The sequence below is a fragment of the Hirundo rustica genome, chromosome 3, assembly GCF_015227805.2.
Source record: "Hirundo rustica isolate bHirRus1 chromosome 3, bHirRus1.pri.v3, whole genome shotgun sequence".
NCBI classification, from domain to species: Eukaryota; Metazoa; Chordata; class Aves; order Passeriformes; family Hirundinidae; genus Hirundo; species Hirundo rustica.
In genome coordinates, this window is record NC_053452.1 from 8662521 (window position 1) to 8683391 (window position 20871).

At 44.6% G+C, this 20871-nt stretch overlaps 1 long non-coding RNA gene across 2 annotated transcripts; it reads right to left on the reverse strand.

Moving 5' to 3' along the window:
* Positions 1-1350: 1350 nt before the first annotated feature.
* On the reverse strand, positions 1351-16337 carry LOC120750648 (uncharacterized). 2 transcript variants are annotated; one of them, XR_005700090.2, is made up of 4 exons: positions 16252-16337; positions 16062-16138; positions 13493-13633; positions 1351-1651 (listed from the first exon to the last, which is right to left on the reverse strand). It is a non-coding gene; the product is annotated as an uncharacterized LOC120750648 (long non-coding RNA). The 2 variants fall into 2 exon arrangements; XR_005700089.2 differs by lacking the exon at positions 1351-1651 and adding an exon at positions 11379-12799.
* Between the last annotated feature and the right edge of the window lie 4534 nt (positions 16338-20871).

Consider the following 20871-nt stretch of genomic DNA (forward strand, 5'->3'; position numbering starts at 1 on the left):
GTTTTACAACAAGGTGAGGATCCTTTTTCCAGTGTAGATGGGAAAGAAGAAAATCTTTTCTTCCCTCAGATTTTTTCCTTACAAATCCTGTAGAAAATCACATTTATACACTGCCACAAAATAGTGTCTTTTTTTTTTTTTTTCCAAGCTGGTTACACTGCAAACAGCATTCCTGGTGGCTCTGAGCAGAAGACTTCAGCTGGAGGACCTAGATGAGAAAGGCTCCCTGGGGTCTGTGACCACAACTTGCATCCTTAACAAAATGGCCCAAATTCTGCTCTAGTTAGAGACATAAGCCTGCAGAAACACATCACTTTGTGCCCAGTGATACTCAGTATTTTACTACTGACTCCAGCAGCCCTGTGTCACCAATGCAGAGCATTTTTGAAAATTCCCACTTTAGACCACTGCCCCCTGGATATGACAGGTATGCGAGACATGAAATATTAATAGTAGTGAGCTTTTTTCCTATGGATTTTGCACATTTCAGTGAATAACCTCTTGATAAAAGTCTGTGCTGAAGTATGAAACATATACACGGTACAGCATCAAATGTGAGCAGGGTGACGGCTGAAAATGAGTTAAGATGTGTTAGTGATGTTGAGGTTTTGCCTTCCTAATGGGTAGAGATTATCTGAAAGCTTTTCTTTTCCTGAGCTGTGCTTCCTGTTGGCATCTGTGTGAATATGATGTGTGGCCATTCTTTAAAATATTACTTAATACTGTTTTCCAAAGACATATTCGCCTTTTTGGTGGTTTGTCTTTTAACATCTATCAACTGGCTCTGCTGCACAGCCTGTCTCCTGTTCTGTGAAGGATGGATTCTCACCTGAGAAGATAAGTTACAAGAAGGTGATTTGTTTCTGAAGAGAGGAAAGGCAGCTTATTCTGAAATGTCTATTTCTTTTTTATTCACCTCTGCTGAAATCTGGCAGCTCTTCAAAGCTGTTGCTCTGTTTCACAGTGAGTCTCAATTTCATTCATCAAATCTCACCTTGCTTTCCATCATGGTGGCAGGGAAATTGGAATTTATCAGGAAATACAATGCAGACCCAGGATTTTCTCCATTTCCAGAATGTCTCCATAGCAGTTGCTCCTAGCTCAGTTATGTCTGCAAATGCAGGCTGCAGCAATCAGTTCACATGGCTGTGCAGCTTTGAAACTGCAAGAAAAAGTCCTACAATTTGTAATGAAATTACTGGGGAAAGAGGAAAAAGGGAGGCTGATATGATAACCTTTTTTTTTTTTTTTTTTAATGGTTTTTTTTTTTTTTTTTTTTTTTTTTTTTTTTTTTTTTTTTTATGTTTTTTTCCTTTGATGCTGCAAAGTTCCAGATTTAAAAATCCAGCATTTGACCTGTGGCTTTTATAATGAAAAGGTGAAAACGCCACAACACCTCCATACATCCTGGAGAACAACCAAGCTATCACCGAACAGATTCTGAGGCACTGCCACCATTGAAGCACATTTAATTCCATGCAGTAGGAATAGTCACAGACTAGGGCAATTCAGTAGGCCGTGGGTTGATTTAGAAGATCCCAGTTCTCTTCCCAGCAATAGGAATGTCCTTTTACTTTCCACAGTGCCTTGGTTTTCCCACCATGGAAATGGGATGATCATGCTGACCCTCACTTCTAAGTTCCTGCAAGACCTTCAAGTAAAAGCACTGAGAGTTAGTCACTGCTATTGTTTGGGATTAAATATTAGGTAAATACCAATAATAATCTCAATCTTGCCTCAAAGACAGTGGCAAAGTTCCTACTTGTTTTAGTGGTACAAGTTTACATGTTTAAGCAATGAAGAGACGGGGATGCCAACTCTTCTGGTCAGAAGATTTGGAGCAAAGTGGGATTTTTTAATTATATAAGTCTTATTAGGAAGACAATGAGGTGAGGATGTTCTCCCACAAGAAAGGGAAATGGCTGCGTCATAGATGGTCCACTTCAAGAGCTTATAATTTCATCACTGCAGAGATGACGTCAAGCAAAATGGAGGATAAAATAAAGTTACGCATATTGCCTTAAGAAGTGCATATTTTAGCACTGAAACTGGATAATGTTTTGCAATTAAAATAAAATAAAGGCAAGCGTGACGTTCTGCTTAAGCAGATTGTCTGTATGAAGGCTTCATTGTAGCTGCAGATTTAGGGCATATGAAAAGGTTTTCTGTGCTCAGTTGCAGGATGAAAAACATTGCATCATTGGGCATTCTTGTTCTCTAACACTTCTTTGCCTTTAATAGTGAATGCTTGCAATTTTATTTTCTGCTGTAAAGTCATGTTTGCTCAAGTCATTATCATTCCAATTTTAAAATACCCTCTTAAGACTAGGCAGAACTATAGAGAGCAGTAGTGAAGATTCGTGCCTGCTCCACGGCATGTGCTCGGCACAAAGTGATCAGCTGCTGCACCTGCTTCGCAGCAAAGCCATTTGTGAGTTGCTTTCAATCCCATCCCTTGTTCCCAGCTCCCAGAGGGACATCATCCCCATTCAAACATCACCACGCAACTCTTATTTGGGAGCCTGGGTGCTTGTATGCTACAAAATCTGGGAGGGGTCTTAGGAGAACAGCATCCTTTGACTGTTCCCTGGCTCTCGTCCGCTCCAGCACTCCCTCTGCGGCGTTCCAGAAAGCACATTCTAGATTGCAGGGACTAATTATTAGCAGCACACATTCAACTGCTTCAAGGTACTGTTTATCCTCACAACATCTGTAACCTTAAAGTCATAGAGTCCTAGTCAAAGTCATCTCCCTGTATCCAGCCTCCACATTTCTCTCCAAGGGGAGGAATATCCACTGTCTCCATTTTACAGAAGGAAAGAGGGGGCAGAGACCAGAGAAGGGCTGTTTTTACTGGGAGGTACACGGGCGCAAAGACCTGTGGAGGTCACACTCAGATTTTCAACAATGCATAAGCAGGTTAGACACAGTCTTTGGGTTAAAATCCCAAAACTTCAAGTGAGATGTTCGGTACTCAGCTTGTGGAGACATTTTTTAAAAGCCTGATACCAAACCTATTACCCAATAGTTTCTTGACAAATTCCTGCAGTGCCTTGTCTACAGTTCTTACTTCAACCCATAAATCCAGCAGGAATATGATAATCCCATTCATAACTACAGAGAAAACCTCTGATGTGGTAGGAGTCTATAATAAAGGTCAGGATAATAAAGGTACCAGCCAGGGTATCCACATACAGATTTGTTCCCAAGCTGGGTCAGTCTCCATAGGAGAGGGACACACTGAATTCCCTCATTTGCCGTGCCATCACCTCCTCCCTTTGCTCTTTTCCAGGTCCCACTGCAGGATGGGCGTTGTGCAGCCAACCTGCTCAGCACTTTGGGAAAGCTTGGGCCAACCTTTATACTACTTAATACCTTTAACAGCCTTCCCTCACCACACCTTGGCTTCCTGCTTTTTTCTGATATTTGCAGTGACCTATCTACCCTCACTTTGTGTGCTCATTAAAGTAAGCACATCCATCAGCCTGTCCAGGATTAGCCTGGAAAAGCGGTGCCATAAAACATCCATGATGTGCAGCATTGTCCAGTTACTAATTCCATTATTCCCATCAATTCTGCTTTCTCCACCTGGACTTAGGCAGCCTTGGTGTTGTGTTACTGTTAGGAGATGTGCCCTTCCTTACATTTTCTGTTTCCTCTCCAGTATTCGGGTGTAGAGGCTCAGTAAACGTTCACATCCACTTGAGGTGGGTGTACTAAACATTGCATACATTCCTTCAGTCAGCCGTGGAATAAACTCCTTTCAAATAAATCATAATACTAAACAAACAAACGAGCTGGGGAAGCATGGAATAAACTTCACTTATTTTGTACCTCTGACTGTCTCCCTTGCTTTCTGCTTCCCTTTGTACATCCCAAACCTCTGCATAAGCCCTGACAGCCAATGGGTTTCAAAAAAGGAACTGCCCTAAAATTCCTCCTGTCCCTCTTTGCCAGAAAAGGCAGCCAGCACTTGAATCAGGGAAGAACTAAGATCACCACAAGCCCCAGATTAATAGCGTAAATAATTTTAAACAAAGTATAAGTCCTGGTTCAGATGCTCACACAGCCTAGCAAGGATCCTGAGGACCTGAAACTCATGTTTGTGAATAAATCCTTGGAAAATCAGGGCTGCTCTCTCCATACCAGTGGAAAATTGAAAATCCAAGTTGTGCAATCGAATGGGACATTCATTTCTGCAGCTGGCGGGAAAATAGTTTCCTTACAAAATAAACTTAATAAAAAGTAGACTGTTTTGTATATCTTTTTTTTTTCTTTTTTCTTTTTTTTTTTTTTCCTAAGAAACTTCTAAAATGTCAGGCATTAATTTTGAGGAACTGTGATAGATTAAAAAAATACACCACTGAAATAATATGTCAATATTATTATTTCCTTTCTTCCCCTCATTCATTTACAATATTGGACTCATTCTGATAAAACTAGCTAAATTTTCCAGGTCTGAAATTATGAAAAAGCTTTTCTATGAACTCTCCAAAGGAATAACTACTTATATGATAAAACAAAGATTTTTTCCTCTTAAGATGAAGTGAAATCACTGCTATCCCAACTGAATGCCATTTCCTCTGTGGCTTTCCCAAAACCCCATGTGGAAAGGAGGCTCCTGAGCTGCCACACAAACATTGTTTAAATTTTTAAGCTTTTAAACTTTTGACATTTTTAAGCAGAGCAGCGGGTTACCAGAAGGACTATCACCATTGTGTTCAGATAAATAGTATTTTCCAATGCTCTTCAAGAGGGGAATAACTGCTCCTGGCAACCTTTTCATTAGTCCTGCTACTGATAAAAGCATTTCTAACACCACTACTTCAATATAAACAATGTAATAAAACCAGAAAAAGATCCATAACTCCCCTGAATGAGGAGTCTTTAGAGTTTTTCTCTTATTGTAATATTTCCCATCCTAAAAGTAGAAGAAACCACAGCAACAAATCCCATCTTAAGGAGAAAAAGAAAACCCCAAGTTAACTGTGGGGAAGTGTGCAAGGCCAGGCTGGGTGGGACTTGGATCAGCCTGGTTTTGTGCCCCTGTCCATGGCAGGGTTTGGAGCTGGATGATCTTTAAGGTCTTTTCCAGGCCAACTCTATGATCTCTGAAGGGAATCTCTGTCTCACCCTTGCTAAGCCAGTGTAGAGTGGGCAATTGGAACTTGGCACCCACAGCTTGGAGGAGTTCAGCCACCCTGCTGTGCTGAAGGAGGGCAAGGATTTCCAGCCAGAAAGGGGGCTTCAGGGGGCAGAGTGCCTCTAGTTTCTTCCCAGATTACTGAAACTGCAACTTTTCCTTCATTTGTGTGGAAAACACAAATACCCACCTTAGGGCGTTAAACAGAAATGCAGGTGCAGCAGTACCAAAGTGATCTGTCATATCACTGCCCAACCTCAGAGCCCTGACAGAAGTGTACCTTACTCCCTGCTTCTTTCTCTTCCCACAGCTCCGTGTTCCTTGTGAGCCCACTGCATTTCCAGAGAAGCAAAACCCTCTTCTTCCAAAGCCCAGGGCCAAATTCCATGGGAGCAGGCTAGATGCACAGCTCTGTGTTTCTCTTCCTCTGAGGCTACATCTCTACTAGCAAATCCAGTGTGCCTGGGAACATTCCTGGGCATGGAGGCCAGCTGGCACAGAAAAGCCTGCTTCACTGCTGCCTTCCTCAGTGGGATGGCTGCATGCAAACTGCTGCTTGGGGATGATCCCAGGGCTGTCAGAACAAACCCAGCAGAACCACGGCCACTGGCTTTGGATGCATTCCCAGACACTGCAGTGTGGAGCAGTGCAGGTGTTCCCAAGGCCATGCCCACCTCTGCCTGCCCAGAGGATGCAGGGCCCGGGTCAAGGTTGTCACCACTTCAGTCAGCTGGTGGGGATTTCACCCAGCGCTGAACGCACTTTTATCTGCACAGGAGCTGTTGATAAGAGAGCATTTAAAGGTGCCCAGAGGGGAAACCACTTGAAAGCAGAGCTGCGGTGATCCAGAGAGCAGCTCTGGGGCAGGCTGGAGCGGGATCCCAGGGAGCCAGGGCCATGGGGAGGTGAGAGGCTTCCTGCACACCCAGTGCTCAGCCATTCCCCAGAGGGGCTGAGGGGTGTTTGCTACAAGCTGTGCGCAGGTTTGCCAGGATCGGTGGAGCTCTGTACTGGCACACCTATGGCAAGAGCCACAACAGAGTTCTGCAATGTGTTTGATCCACAAGCTGGTCCAAACCGGCACCCAGCTTGTGACTTACATTCTCTTCATCAGGGTGTCATTCTATGGCCATAAACCCTGTGTTGGTTTGAGGGGGCAGGGAAAGGGATCACCCTTTCCTCCCAGATCCTTACTGAGGGCCTCCTCCACTTCTCACATCCAGCCATTCCTTACCTCAGGTCTCTCCAAGTTAGGATGAAACTTCTCCAGACATTGAAGCTGACTGACTCTTTTCTCTGGGTTAGGGAGCAATTGTACCCACTGCTCTGCTGGCAGGTGAAGGAGGGAAGAAGTTCCAGGGAGAGGGAGAGGAGCAGGGATGTTTGGCAGAAAGCGCTGCTGCCAGGTGAGGATGTGTGACCAATACCTCTTTCGGCAGGTTTAAATTCCAGTTTTGTTTTCTTTCTATGAAAATATCAATGATGGATGTGAAGATGTTTTTATTCAGTACACTAGATGAACATATTGTCCCAAGAGCAATCCGTCCTAGAGACAATTACTCAGTCAAACCTCAATCAAGTTTTACTCCTTCACTATCGAGCCATAAATTGGGCAGAAGGTATCAGGGTTTCTGCACAACAACAGCAAAGCCACTTCTCCCATCTGTCCTGCAGTTTGTTAACTCCTTGTTTGGATTCAGGCTTGGCATTTCCCATGCCTAATTTATTCCAGAGATGAAGGACCCTTCCCTCCTTGCTCCCTCTGCTCAGCACAGAAGCTTTCTGAAGCCGGCCTGGCTGCCATGACCAGAGTCCCAAACAGCACAGCTGGTCAAAGCACAGGCTGCCACCACCCCTCTGAGCAGGTACCCCCTTCCCAGCCCTGCTCCACCTCTTCCACCAAAACTGCTGCCATAAACAGGCTCAAAGAGCTCGTTTGTCTGAAAAGTAAAACCTTCTTGGAACACATGCACAGCACTTCGCTCGGTGGTGTCCCAATAAGGTTGGAACTTCTACATTACAAATACATAATTTCCTTTATATTTAAATGCAAGTAAATTCATTTAACAAGTAAATCTCAGTTCCAATCTTTACCTTGTAAACCGGGATTTAAAAATCTATAGGAGCCATGTTCTTTTCCCTGCCACAGTTGAAGGTACAGTAGCTGATGTTTCAGCTAACATTTTGTTCAAAATCAAATGAGGTTCACACTAGGCCCACAAAAGGAAATCATGATTGATGATCTGGCCTACACAACTACAATTCTTTTACTAACAAAAATATTTTGTGAGTTCATTTCTTAATTGAGATCAAGCAATGAGTTTGGAGCTACATAAAATGGTTCCAATTAGATTCAAGTAATTGCCATTTTGAGTGAATATAAGCTTTTCTGGATAAAAAAGGGGCAATAAAAGCTCAAGTAAGCTCATATCTGATATTTAGGCCTTCAAAGCTTTTTTGCCTTTTTTTCATCCTCTTTTTCTTTTTAGTGTGAGAGACAAGGACATATGAAAAAAGAGGAGTGATTTTCCCAAGCTGCTTTCCTGGGTCTCCCTGGGAATGCTGCCCATGTGATCTGCACCAGCTGGATCAGCAACAGCACGAGAATCCAGAGCTTCCACCGTACCAGAATTGGCAAAGGGAGGAAAAGCAAACTAAGCACAAATTTGAGAATCTCACCACAGAGATTTTCAGGAAGACCACGAGTGATCAAGGAGTTATTAGTGAGGAAGAGAAGATGGATTATTTCTGATTTTATTGCCCAAATGTCATCATTAGATATTTAATCTCCCGTGTCCACCCAGAGATCTACAAAAGTTTTCTACCAGTGGTTTAATCTCTCAAGCGCAATTTGCTCAATAATTACAGATTCACGTTTTTGTATAGCTTCTTTTGGGTCTGGATATGTACTAGCGTACACAGAGCAGTTTTTGGTTTAGCTCAGCTTTGGTTTGGAGCTTTTTAGTGTTCCCATTTAAAGTCTTGGAGAGGAATAGGAAGTCTAAATCCAGTGAACTCGTAAAGCTCAGCTGAAACTGTGAGTACTCAACCCAGCTGAAGACCCATTCCTAAAAACTGTTGCTACATTATCTTGGTATTTCTGGGACTCATCCCAGATTGAACATGCCAAAACACCAGGATCTTTTCCTCAAACACAGTCACCCATGATCCCCATGTGGGCTCTAGCTTTAGACTTTCTCCCAACTTTGCAAATATTTTTCCTTAACAATGGTTCAAGAACAAAAGGTTTAACAGGCAGGAAATGTCAATATTTGGTTTTGATGAGAAGCAAGTGTCTCCTTTCTCTTACTTATAAAAGATTGTCTTTTATAAGCAGTTCTGCCAAGAAAGGAGAGGAGCACTGGAGTACCAAGGCAGGTAAGCACAGCCACCCAAAGCACTGCTCTGGATAATTCTACTTCTTTAAAGAAGTAGAGAAATTAATTTTTCACTAGAGAAACCCATTTAGCAAATATTTCCCTGCACTTGGGAATGACAAATTCAGACTGCTCTGCAGTAAACCCTGGATTACCTTCAATAATGCAGAGACCTCCTCTGAAATGGGCTAAACAGGACCAATGCACCTATTTTGACCATGTCTGACGAGCCCTCTTCTTTTTTTTGAGATTCAAACAAACAAAGGCAAACCATGCCTTTTGCCTTTGTTTTCATAGAACTCAGTACCCTAAATAGTGGATGGAGAATGGTGAACTCATTGCCTGTGATTAGTGGGAATTGAGGCACAGGGAGTTTAAGTCACACTTTCCCATGGATTAATGTCTTTTTGTTGTCCCTTTTATCCAGGAAAAAAAGGAGGCTCTAAATGCAGTTGGCTTCTGCTCCGCCACACTTCAAGTCAATTGACTGTGCTGGGAAGTCTCAAATGTTTTCTTTCCTCATAAATTACCTTCATTAGCTATGTAAATAGAGCCCTAATGAGATACTAATTAGCTGTTAAGATTTCGATCTCAAACAACACAAACAGTTGTGCTGTAACCATCAGTTTGTGTTTGCCAAGGTGCAAGCACGTGCCACCAACCTGCCAACCCCAGAACCGCTGCTTCTGCTGCCCCATGCAATGCACGCGTCTGACAGGTGCTGGAGGGGAGTGGGTCTGGATCAGTGCCTCCAGCCTTCTCCTCAAGGTCGTGTGGATGCTCCTAAAGGATTTGTGAGGCTGCACCCTCACATCAGCTCATTTGTCCTGCAGGAAGTTTTCCTTACTGTCATTTTATCAGGAGAACTGAAGGAGTACATAGGGAGTTTGTGGAGGGCCTAAAGGAGGATTTCACAGAATCACAGCATAATTTGGGTCGGAAGGGACCTTTGAAGGCCATTTATTCCAGCCCCTCTGCAATAAGCAGGGACATCTTCAATTGGATCAGGCTGATCAGAGCCTCATCAGCCTCACCTTGAATATGTCCAGAGATGGAGCATCTACCACCCCTCTGGGCAACCTGTGGCAGTGTTTCACCCCCTCATCTAAAAAGAATTCTTCCTTATATCTAATCTAAATGTACTGTCCTTTAGTTTAAAGCTGTTACCTTATCACAATGGGTGCTACTAAAAAAATCTCTCCCCATCTCCCTTACAAGCCCACTTTAAATATTGAAAGGCTGCAACAGGCTGAACAACCCCAACTCTGCCCAGCCCTCTGACTGCCTTTTGTAGCCCTAAATTTTTCACTGGTACAAACACAAGCAAAATTAGAGAGCCCAGCAGGAGCTGACATGGACGTCTATCTCACTAAAATGAAGTATCAATAACCTAGCTCACACTCGATGAAAGAGCCAGTCTGAATTATTTACTGTACGTCATACTTCAGGTTTTAATTTCAATATATGGTGAGATGTAGGATAAATTATTCAGCAGCGTGACAAATTAAAACGCAGTTTCAAACCCCATTGTATTTTCTACTCTTAGGTTAACAGTCCGGTTCACAACGACGGCTTGCTAATCTATTTTTGCAAAGGGTTTTTCAACCAGAGAGGCATGGAGGCACACAAGTTTTCCATTGCAGCAAATCTTATCCAGCTTGAATCATTTAACAGCCCATCCTCCTTGAGATACACTAATGAAATACAGCTTGGGCAAGAGGGTCAAATGTACCTGCAGCAGGCTGGCCCAGGAGCCAGCGGTTTGTTTGCTCCAGCTTTCCCCAGGGGTCTTGCCAGGGTGTGAGGGCTCTTGTCCTCTCACTTATATTGTTTTTCTGTGTGCCAAATAGCTTCTTAGAGATATTTTATTTTACTTTCTAACTTCTTCTCTCCTGTCTGTGCATGACCAGTTCTGTAGGAAGATCTGGGAAATAGAGCTGGTGTTTTAACCTGTCCAGGAACCCAGAAATTGTCTAGGGATGACAGGAAGAAGGTTTCTTCTTCTGCTCTGAACAGGGTTCAGTACAGGGATTGTTGCTTGGTCTTGCAACTTATTTTTAGAGCAGCCTTGCAAAGTTCTTCATGTTCACTTGTCAAGATATTTTACATCCTCTTTTTGGCAAACAAAGCAAGGAAACACTTGTCACTATTCCTTCTTGGGACCTCCTCGGGGACATCTCTTTAGATATAAGTGCAGGTGACAGTGATTCAAGTTTTGTTCCTCAATGGGTAACACCTCTGCAAAATTACAACCTCCTGAGCAATAGAGTATGCAATATTCAGTCTTGCAAGAGTGATAAGTCTAAGATCCAATGTTTCCTGACTCATCAGAGCTCACAAAGGAAATCTTTGTACTGTCTGAGGGAAGACATTTCAAGTTTCTGTCCATAAAAGAGCCTAAGTTCTTTTAAAATCATGACATGTTTATGCAGAGTGAAACAATTTTAGGTCAGTTTAGGACATTCTGTCCCTCTAAAATCTGTACTGCTGACCTTGTGCCCAGATAATAGGAAGTCTATATGTTGTAACAAGAACGCTTGACTAAACTATATTTAAAACAAAATCTTCAAAGCCTTTGACCCATACCCAGGGCTTTATACAATGGTCTGCAAACAAAACCTTGTTTGCTGTTTTGTTTATAACTGGCTCATGGCTTGTCTGTTCTGAATCATGGAACCTACCCCAGAGGTCTGATGATGAAAACTGCTCCCAGTCAAAAGGCTCTCCATGGAAACAAAGTTCCATCCGACATGGAGCCTTGAAAAAGTTTCATTTTAAATATCCTGCATCTGATTGACTTATGCCCTACCAAAGGCAAAGCAAAGACTTGGAAAGAGCTCTGCCCATTGCTGTAATACCTGGAAGCAGTAGATGATGTGTGTGACCCCAAAGTGGGCATCCTGAGCCCCAGCAGGGAAGGAGTGGAAGTTCCCTGCAGCTCCACGGTGTGCTGGGATCAGCAGCGAGTTCCCATCACCCAGCCCGTAGTGCAGCTACAAAATCCCCAGGGACAACGCTGGTGAAAGGCTGTCCCACTGCTGTGCAGGGATGGAGCAAGGAGCCAAGGGCTGTCAGGGCACCAGGAGTGCATTAACCTTTCCCTCAGAGGCAGAAAGGCTCTGAAGTGCAGCCTCGTGGGATTGCTACAGAAGGGAAACTGAGCAGCTGCCAAATCCAAGAGCTGCTGCTTTACCTGAAGTTAAAAAGGAAAGAAAGTTTCTTTAGGTTTCTGAAGAATCAGAAACCCTGGATTTCTGTCAGCCTCGAGAGAAACACCCTTATGTTCAGACAAGTTATCTGATAGCTTATCTCTGAGAACTCTCCAGCTGAAAAAGCTGGGCTGAAAGGTGTCATATCCACTTTAATATTGGTCCTTAATGTGAGATGAACAGAAATCTGTTTGTTTCTTCCTTAGCAAAAGTAAGGCTGCAGTGAAGGGGAGTGTGAGGTGGTTGGACTTGTCCCACTTCAGAAACATCCCGTCAGGCTGGGATCCAGTTACATATGGAGTCCACAAGATGTTGCATTAAGAACAATGGGCAAATAATTCTGTGCAATGGGCCTCAGTTTCTGCACCTGAAATACCCAGTTAAATAGCTACCAGGCATTTCATAACCCAGTTTATACATTTTAGGATGTGCTGACATGACATATTGCCTGAGCACTTGGTCAAAAAAAAAACCCAAACAAACATTATTGATATTCCAATAATACTTGCAAATTATAGACGTCTGCAATTACATTAAATTAAAACCTGCTGCGGCTCACAATACTCAGATGGGGCAGCATGAAAAAGGAACTCTATTACAATCAAACTGTTTCAGCTTAAATATTTGGACATTTTGGATGTAAAAATTAAAAGCTCAAATTTATTTAGGTACCTCAGATAGTTCAGCAGAAACATACCTTACTTTTCACAAGAAAATAGTTGCAATAGCAGATTTTGCCAGTCCACCCTGTGGTACCACGACACAATTTGTCAGGCTGATCTCCCTGTGACTTCTGGTATTACTGGAGCACAGTTCAAAACTGGAACCCGGTTCTTTGCTGTCCAGCAAACATTTTTTAGAATATGTACCTTTTTTAAACCAAAACTGGGATTGCCCCACGAACGAGTGGTGTTGGTTGGAGCACTGTACATGCAAGAAATAAAGGCAGCAGCACCGGCCTGAAACTACTGCTCAGAGCTTAATTAATACCAGGGTTTTCACCCTCGTATTGATACTTTCCTCTTGAATTGAATGGGACTTGGCCTTGTCACAACAAGATCAGGGCAAGTCTGTGAAAACAATGTTGTGACATCAAAGCCAAAACAAAGGAATGTCATCGCGTGTGTCAGAGGAAGACATGGTGGGGTCCTCTTACAGTAGCAAAATAATGTCACTGTGAGTCCTGGGATGCCACTGCTCTCTCTGAAAAGGAACTGCAATGGGACAATCTGGAAGGTGACAATTTCTTTAAAAACCAGGAGATGTGGATGCAGTCCCTAGCTGGAATAGAGGCTCTGCTGACTCTAATGGGGTTGGACAGATTCACATCTGTGGGAGATCTGGTCCACTGCGACCAAACTGTGGAAAGGATGTAGAAGTTAAAGTACCACCTCACTGCAGGGCACGTAAACTCATCACCAGCGTGCTCGGACATTGCTCCTCATCCTTCACCGTGTAAATAAGGCCACAGCATTTTCCTCTGTGGGTGAGAGCTCTCAGTTCCTCCTGCCCCTCTCCAACGTGACAACTCCACTTAGGGCTGGTTACTTTTCCACCTGATGCTTCGCTGGAAGAGCCGCACTGTGAAATCCCTGTTCCCGGCAGCTACCGCCTTGCAGGGGGGGAGTTCCCTGTGCCCCCTCCCCTCCAAGATTTAACAGTACAGCCTTAGAAAGGGGATTTTCCAGTATAAACAGAGCTAAGCCAAACTCTTCTCCTGGCCTCTCCGTGCCCCAGCCCATATTTGCCCCACAAATAATTACCTGTGGATTTCACCTAGAAGACAGAGGATTTCACTTATAGCCCCAAATAGGCAGGCTCTGACGTAATGGCAGTCTGAGGAATATAGGTCAGGGAGGTGGCCTGGCCACTGGAAATGAATTTTGGAGGCAGAATAAGCAACTCTGTTAAAGGAGAAGATAGTAATCAACAGTGGTCCTTGGATCTAAACATTTCACCTCCAGCACTCTTGCAGCTACAGCCCTCATCTGTTTCACTTTCCTATTTTAAGTACCTGACTCACATCCTAAATATTGACTTCTATTTTTCTATTAGTGCTGGATTTTCAGCCTCCATATTGACTTTGACTGTACCTATGGTTGATACTAAGCCTCCCAGGTCAACAAACTTTTATAGCTGTTAGCTGCTCAAACCACAGTGGGCAGGAACTGGCACTATAGAGCAGTAGCTAGAAGCAATATTATTGGGAATTATAAATTATTCCTCTGCCTGAACTTTTCCTCTTATTCACATAGCCACATTCATTTTTAAACATGTGGCAAACGAATTGCACACTGAGGACAATTGGGACTCTGTGATTTGGGGAGCACCCGCCACCACTAGCAGGGATGGATTCTCCCCTGGGAACAGCAGAGTAATACCGGAGTCACAGCCGGGGTACAGCAGCACAATCTGGGCCAGTAATGCCTGTGAGGACAGACAACATCCAGCCAGAGGATCAGAAGCCCCAAATCCATCTTAGCTGCACACACAGACCCCTAATGTCTCCTTTGGCTGACGTTTGAGCAGCACACGGAACTGAGCTGTTGCAACCAAACTTCAGAGAGACTTGGCCATCCATCATTTGAAAAACACTTCATGTATGTAAGAAACAATAACAACATTAAAAGAACATTATGGCAGTGACAAAGCCAAGACTAAAAAGTGAGGAAATGCAGCAATTAAGATTAACTTATGCCTCCCAGTATAATATTTTTCTGCCAACCACATACTCTTTTTTGGAATTAGGGCCCATGCTCCGGAGCAGGGACAGAGAAGGAATGTCAAGGATTTTACTGACACAGGATGAGTGCAGCATTCAAATGTGAGAGCAATTGTATGAAGCTGCATCCCTTAAAAGATGCCTCTGGGTGCTGCTGCCCCTGGGGACTTGCCCAGCACGTGTCCCTGCACAAAGAGCTCACAGAAAAGGTTGGTTTTCTGCCATCCCCGCTCTGCCACTCAACCTCACAGACAGCCAAAATGTCACCCGGATTTATCTTAAATTTTAAGTCTGTGCCATGTTCAGTTTAATGCTTTCTAAAAAGTTGTTATCATTGAGGAAATGATTACTGGGATGATAAGCTATGAATGACTTATTCATGCACTATTTTCAGTCCTTCATCGGTCTACTAGATCTTGTGCTTATGTTCCAATCCTTCACATACTGGTTAATTTTTCATGTGCTACCAAGCCCTTTTCAAGCAAAAACTGCCAAACTAATGCAATCTGGCCATTTAGTAAGCCATTCCTTTCCTTTTTTGTTTTTCTTACCCCATGCCTGGAGTACAAGCCCCTGGAAGGAAGGAAGGGTCTGTCAGAGAACTCGTATGATACTTGTGATTTATTATTAATTGCTGGCACAGCAGTCCCTGCAGGTCACAGGACCCTGCCTGTGCTAAGCAATGCCTGGATGCTGTGTTGGGCAATGTATTGACCAGGAAAAGGGCTTTTCCCAGCCCTTCTGAGTAGGCAGAGGCAGTGTCCCCCTCCTATGGCACGGGAATGGCAGTAAAGAGCTGGCTGACCAAGTGCACGGGGGGGCCGTGCTGCCTGTGCTGGGAAGTGTCTGGAGCTGAACCCTCCACAGCCAACCTAGGAAACAGGCTTTTCCCTCGCCTGAAGTCTGCAGAATTACGGTTTTCAAGGATTTACCACTTAATGGCAAAATTCTGGCCCACAATTATGCTGTGTTCTCACTGCCAAAGCACATACATGAGCTGTAATCAGAGAGTGGCTTTTTTCCCATCCTCCCTCCAGCTTTGCCATGAGGTGGAAGAAACAGCGATGGGTTGAGCTTGCTTTTCCCTGCTGTGCCAGGAATGACTCGTGCCTCATCCCAGAGAGCTGCAGCTCAACTCCTGTTGCTAAAAGCCCCAGGATTGTAGCACGCAGCTCATGGCCCCACCAAAACCAATGGACATCCTTCCATCTGCACCTTGTGGCAGGATCAGGGCCACGAATACAGGCCAGGAAAAGTGAGCAGAACTTTAAATAAGTTGTACCCTAAGAGAAGTGGCCAGCACCAGTGCTCAGGGTGAGAACTGACTGCTTTGGCAGAGACTCCCTGCAGAGCTGTAGCCAAATCTCTCAGGTGTTTGATAGTTTGATTCCTCACCTGTACAACAAGGAAAAGGTAATTCTGCCTTCAGCAGAGCGCTCTGAGGAGACTGCCCTGGGTTCTGGGAGGGACTCTGATGTACAGCATGTATAATGACTCTCAGATACCTAAACCTGATCCTGCTGGTGGAAACATTTCTAGCCCTTTAGTTCCTAATTCCACTACACATTACCATAGCAGAAAGACGGAGCAAGATAAGTCTGTTGTCTTACCCAGATCTCTCGAGCTGATCAGTGAACATTTTGGCTCTGCCAAGCCAGCACGATCACTTCCATGCTGCCCCCCTGTTCTGCAAACAATGCAGGCATTTGAAAAAAATAAAATTTCAAATCAGACATTTTAAAAAAAAAAAAAAAAAAAACAAAACCACAGGCACACAAAAAGCAGTGCTTTGTGAGCTACCTGCTGCCATTAGGGTCCCAGGTGACCCTGGCTGGGTCTGCTGTGTGCCTGCAATCAGCATGGCTTGTGTGCTCTGAACAGTTTGTCCTTACCCCATCACTCCACACATGGGAGACTATCCCCTTATTGCCCTCACCCTGGGCCCTGACCTCAATAATTAACTGCGTTTAGCAAGGACATTATTAAACCTGACTCTCTGCTCCCAGATGAGCTATCAGGTGTCTCTCTTTAACCCAGCAGGAACCTTTTTCTCACCCCATGCCCTTCTTATTACCCTTTAATGTGCCCTGAAGCCTCTGGAGCAGCTCTGTCCTTCCCAGATAGTGACATTTCTAGAAGGACAGGAAAAAAAAAAAAACAACAAACCAGAAAAGGCCATTCCTGAAGATTTTTTCCTAACTGGCTCTAAAACGTCTTTCCATTTCCTTTCTATTTTAATCATCCATCTCTAATAACAAATTCTAAAAACCAACAGGTCTATCCAGTCACAGCTGTGGATTAAAGCACGTTACAGTTTTTAGCAAGACACTACTCCTTTATACCTGTGAAAACTGATCGCATCTGTCTATTATGATTAAAAACCAAGGAGATATTAATAAGTAGCTACTAATTAGCTTGCATTTTAATCGCGGCTTTTATGCCAAACAAACGCAGGAGTGCCACTGAAACATAATATAAAATGTCAGCAAATGTCTCCACTTTAGAGCTTGGCAAGTGCAGCTTGCAATGTGCTGATGCCACCAGGGCACGGAAGGGCATTAGGCAATGCTCCCTGCTCCTCTTGGGCTCTGGCAAAGGAATGCACCAGGCTCTGGCTGGGGCATAACCCTGCAGGGAGTGAAAGCAGTCTAAGGCAGCTTGGCTTCATGAGCAGCACCAAAAGCCCAGTGGATGCTGTTCCAGTGGCTGAACCAAGGAGAGCTCAGAGACTCTAACCTGGTTTTCTACGTCGTCGCTCCTCTTCTGCAGGTTTTTACAAGAGGGACATGTCAGGGTTCATCTCATGTTGGCAAGGAAGCACCCTTGTGCCACCCTCAAAACACACAAGCTGTGGGTAACTGGCTTAACTGGCAACCTCAGTCAGGTATCAGCAGTGTCCCTGCATCTCCCTGCAGCCTCTGCATCACCTATCCAGCAGCAGTGACAGCTGCCAGCCAGCAGTGCAGCTCATTTCCAGCAACAGGCATGGGCACTGTGCCAGCAGTGACCCTTGCAGTGCCCCACGGCTGCACCGGGCCAGACCCCACTCCCTGCTCCATCTGGGCAATCTCCCATCCCTCCCAAAACCACCTCGTGTGAGAAGAGCTGCTCTGGGGCTGCACTTCTGAAAAAGAACCACCAAACTTTTCATTCCCTGTATTGTCCTTTACTACATGTCCGTACGGTGCCCAGCATCCCGAAGCCCTCATCTCCTCCAGAGCCCCTAGGGGCTGCTAGATTGCAAAAAATACGCACCAAAGACCAGCTGGAGAGCAAAACATTCCTCAAACCTATCCTTCCACTCATGGCAAGCAGCTGAAAAACGCAGCACCCTTCAAATAAATGGCTGTGACTGAATATTGCAAGTGCAACGAACGTTTTATGGATGAGAATGCTCCCGCCCCTCAAAATATTTGTTTTCAATACCCACAAAGTAGTATAATGTCATTTAGCGAGGAGAATTCTGGCAGTCGATGCAGGATCTGGCAGAGCTACAAGTACCGTAGGTGTTATGATACACACACAACATGTTTTACAAATAGAAAGTGGTTTCCAGAGTTCTTTAATCTATTCTAATTTCCCCACCTCTACCCAAAAAAGCTGCAGTTATGAAAATACTGTTGCATACTGAAATATTAAACTAGAAATCTGAAGAGAGTTGTTTTTTTAAAAAAAAGCTCTCTTTTCAGCGATTCCTTCTTCTCTCTCTCTCTTTTTTTTTTTTTTTTTTTTTTTTTTTTTTTTTTTTTTTTAAGTCAGGTATGTTTTTAGCAACTTAAACAGGTTGGGTTACCCACAAGAAGTAGTAATTTTTCCACCTAGCAGATTGAGGCATTCATACCCTCTTCAAACATTTCTAAATTTATTCTCCAGTATTATTCAAATAGAAATATTTGCATGTACACCCTCAATCGGATAAAACCCTTTTAGTACTAACTCATGAGTAGAAACCACACAAATGAAGAAGATTAAAAAATGCACCTTCTTTGAATCCAAGGAGCCTTTGCAAGAAGCCTTTCCAAAAAGCCGTCCTGTCTCAATTGGTTATTATTTCTTCTTTTTGGAGGAGAATCCTGCTCAAGAGCAAATCTGGTACCTCTACAACACGCAATGAGATACACCCTTACCTGGCTAGCAGCCACACAGGCAAGGGGTTATTAGCCTAATTTACAGGTGGGAGACCAAAACATAAAGAGCCCAAGTGAACTTTGCAAGGCCACCTGAGACACCTGTGGCAACTCCAAAACAGTTTTTTTTGCTCCAGTCCCATGCCTCAGTCACAACACAAGGCTTCCTTCCCAAGAAATCACATCAGCTGCTTCTTGTGGATTTTCCAGGAGCAGGAAAGCTGGGGTTTAACTTTTATAAGTCTCTGAGGTCACCAGCTTCACTCTTAGGTGAAGTGACCAGACTCAGTTTCAGGAACAAAACCCCTTGTAGAGCGCTCAGGCGTGAGCAGAATCAACCAGTGCCCCATCCAACCTCCCGTCCAAAGGAGAGCACATCAGGTCCCTGTGTTTGGGCACTTCCAAACCAGACCTCCCCACAAAATCACAGCGGAGAGCCCAGCCAGATCCCATGGGGAGCATGCCAAGGAGGTATCACGCAGTAACACCAGCACTGCAGTGGCATCCTGCACCTGAGCCGTGGGGGCCTTACCTTGTCTGGGCAGTGCCACAGGACTGTGGGCACATCACTGAGCAGCTCAGCACACAGCTGAGCCTTGCTGCTTCGGCCGGCACTGACTACATGGTGCACATCCACACCATGAGGATACATGGGAAGTTTCTTCTGGGAACATGGATGAATGGGCAGATGTCCGCTGATGACGTCCCAAACTGGTGGCATAGATATTTCATAAGCCAAATGAAGAGGTTTCTAGCTTGTCTCAGAGGATAATTTCCAGGAAACACAGTGTTCTTAATTCACTCACTTGGAATGGGGGATTAACAACCAGGGAATGAGTTCCCCTATAGGGAGAAGAGCAAGGGGGAGGAAAACTGCAGCCTACGATCGGGTTTGGCAGGCTGTGCTACCCTAGGAACAGGACAACCTAAGGGAGCAGGACCTGGAACCTACTGGGGTTTCTCAGGCTTCGTGACCTGTTTATTCCCACAGCCTACTGTGTTCAATCCAGTACATCTGTTCCACAAAGAAGGGCAGCTTTTCCAATTGTGAGCTTCTATTCACGCTCCCAGCATGGAACATCTCCCAGACATCTTTTAATTTCTACTCATGAGGCAACCATGAGGCTCCATGTAGGTTGCGATGAGGGAAAAGCTCTTATGCTGCACTGCTGAAGTGGGGATTATGTGATGCTGGGAACAGGGCAAGAGGAGGTTGCCTGTGTATCAGCTGCAGATCATGGCCACAAGGGCTGTCTGTAGCCTCAGGACAAAAACTGAGATAATAAATTGGTACAAATTACATGAATTACCTAAATAATGATTGTTAGAAAATTACATCTCCATGCTGCCATCCATTAGCCTGCAAGCAGCTCCAAAGACAGCAGAGGAACTAACACAAAAATAAAATATTACCCAGTAAAAGATGGGGCTGAATGATTGTGCCTTTAGCATTTCCTACCTGCTTGCAAACGGTCTCCCACCTTCACATCTCTATTTATTGGGCCGGATTCTCACCTGAGCTCAACAATGCTGATTTAGGCTAGTGCTCTGAATTACAAGCATTTGCTGATAGTCTCTGTGGCCTGCTGTCTGTCTCCAGGTTGTTTGCTAAGTTCCATAGTATGGCCCGTGGTGTTCTCCCTCCTGCTGCTGCCCAGCTGCCCCAAGGTAACCAATGGTGAGCCCAGTGCTCCGGCACCATCCCTATTTGTGACAGGCTCCTTAACCTTGCTCTTCCCTTGCAAATCCAGCCTGGGAGACACAACCCTGACCATCAGTCCAGTCTCCAGTGGAGGTGAGTCCCAACCCAGCAGACCATGTGGATAAGTCCTGAGGGACTTAAGCATGTGCTTAAGTTCTCTGCTGGATCAGTGCCTTTGCAACCAGTCCGACTGCTTTGTTAGCAGTGCTGAGCACCAGGGCTGAGCTCCAACAGGAAATAGCAGCTTCCCTTTGAAGTCCTGCCACTGATGTTCACGTAGGTGGGACTTCAAAGAAGAGCCACCGCTTCCCCTCCCAGTATCGGAGGCCCCAGTGTTGGAGAAGCAGTACTGCTGGTTTTAATTGCATGAAGGGATGCTTTAGGGCGGACGATGCAGCCCTTCTCAGAAAAGGGACAACTTGAAAAAGTTCCCACCTGCTGGCAAGAGACCCAAGGAGAGGTAAATCCGCACCCCAAAATATGCTTTGAAACAAAGGTCTGTGGAAAGAAATGTCATTCCCTCCTGTTCCCTGTTTTCCACGATGCCACTGGAAACTACCTAGTGACCATCTTGGTTTACTCTGGAGCTGT